The sequence below is a fragment of the Euwallacea fornicatus genome, chromosome 33 (genome assembly GCF_040115645.1).
Source record: "Euwallacea fornicatus isolate EFF26 chromosome 33, ASM4011564v1, whole genome shotgun sequence".
In the NCBI taxonomy this organism is placed as follows: Eukaryota; Metazoa; Arthropoda; class Insecta; order Coleoptera; family Curculionidae; genus Euwallacea; species Euwallacea fornicatus.
In genome coordinates, this window is record NC_089573.1 from 1,404,198 (window position 1) to 1,406,011 (window position 1,814).

A 1,814-nucleotide genomic window follows, 5' to 3' on the forward strand; every position below is an offset into this window, starting at 1 on the left:
AAATCTCGTATTTTTCAAGAGCGAAGCTTATGAAGACGCGGAAGCGTTACTACTGGGACGTTATATTTTCATTTGTTAAATCTACTGTTATTCGAAATCCCGATAGGGGCGCTGTGGAATGTCAACAAAGATGGGATGACAAGCGCTGTCAAGGTCTTGTCAAAATGCTTAGTTCGAAAATACGGCGTTGCCCTTAATATTCTGCTGTGTGTGGTGGGAAAGGTTTTAGATTTTTTGCATTTTAATGAATTTTTCTAACTGAAGAATTGTTTTATTTAAAAAAAAGGGCCTGTGTTTAAAGTTCCGATCGCCAAGTCCGATTCTGTTTCAGTCCCGATACAATTGCACAGAAGCGCAAATCTATCGTGAATCTCATACCGGAAACACCAAATAAGTAAAGCAAAACCTGATAAGACCAGCTGCCACCAAAAAAATTTCGGTGCGTCTAAAAGCGACGAAAAAACGAAACGTGCGTCACTTCTTCGAGGCATTTACCTCGGACTATGACTCTACCCACGAAGTCCATTGAACAAAAATGTAAGTCAATGAGACTAGACGGATTATTGGCAATTCATTGGAAATTACTTACAGGTTAAGCCATGTGTAAGGAATTATGCTTCTTCGCCTTTTTTATTGGTCACGTAGCCATTCGGTGACCTTGTTTAATTTCCATTTATAAAATTTCTCTTGTGATGTGTTGCGCCATGGGAGATCGAACTGTAAATTTCGTGTATTCTATAGTAAGTAGAAGTGGATTTTGGTTCATTAATATGAGAAATATTAAGTTTTTGTTGGGGGGTTTTAAATGCTCTAGAGGACAGTGGCCGGACAGCGGAGCTCGCAGGCTGAAGAAAGATTAACAAGGAAAAAAAAAAAATCAATTTGGACCAGTGGGTTCGCGGTACAGGTTAGTTCAGGTCACTCGTTTACAGCCATTGTGCCATGGGCTTTATTAAAATTTCTGGCTTATTGCGTTAAAGTTTGTGACAAATCCAACTTAAATCCGCGAAGCAGCAGAATTTTCTAACTCCTGAAATTTTAACATCTTCCCTTTTTTAACCGACCTTTTGGGAGATTTATGTGCAAAGTAAGAACGTGCTTTTTGAAAATAAAGAAATTTCGCGCTGGACCTATTTAGAAAGATCCAAAAAGCTGCAAACTCGTTTGTATTTTTTCCAAGAACTTTTTTTAGATTTACTTAAAAGTCATTAGTAATAATCTTAATGAACGTGTGCTGCTAGCAAAAATACCTATTTTTAAGATTACAATCGAGTTTTGAGAGATGTTCTTCTCCGGCGTCCTCCACGATCCACGAAAAGCCAAAACTATTTAAATTTCTACGATTACATTCCCCCTACATCTAAGAAAATATATCGCTGGTTTTTTACAATTCTTCCGCGTATTGTTCGGATAACAAGAGATCTTTAAAATGAAACAAATAGTTTCAGACGATTCTTTTAAATTGTAAGAAAACGTTGTTCCCAAGAAGTCGGTGAGAATCGAGAAAAAATAATAAGTCATCAAAATGTCCCATGAAATTTCTTGAAACGCCAATGGGGGAATCAAACCGCAAATCTGTGGATATTATAAGAAGTTTCTGAGTACTATCAAAATCCAAACAAATCATATGAATTTTCCGCATCTTTCTGTATGCTATCGAACACATTTGTAAACAAGACGAAAAATTTTAATTTATTTCCAGGAAGAAATTTCTCACTAGTGGATAATACAGTTACTTGTAATTGCTTAACCGTAAGAAAAGTAAGACCTGATAGGAACATATACGATTTGTTCTTATATATCCAAAACCATTT

At 36.3% G+C, this 1,814-nt stretch overlaps 1 long non-coding RNA gene across 1 annotated transcript; it reads left to right on the forward strand.

Annotated features, from left to right (window-relative positions):
* The first annotated feature begins 334 nt into the window (after positions 1 to 334).
* Positions 335 to 939, forward strand: LOC136348521 (uncharacterized). The gene is made up of 3 exons (XR_010733672.1): positions 335 to 537; positions 592 to 740; positions 786 to 939. It is a non-coding gene; the product is annotated as an uncharacterized lncRNA (long non-coding RNA).
* Positions 940 to 1,814: the final 875 nt, after the last annotated feature.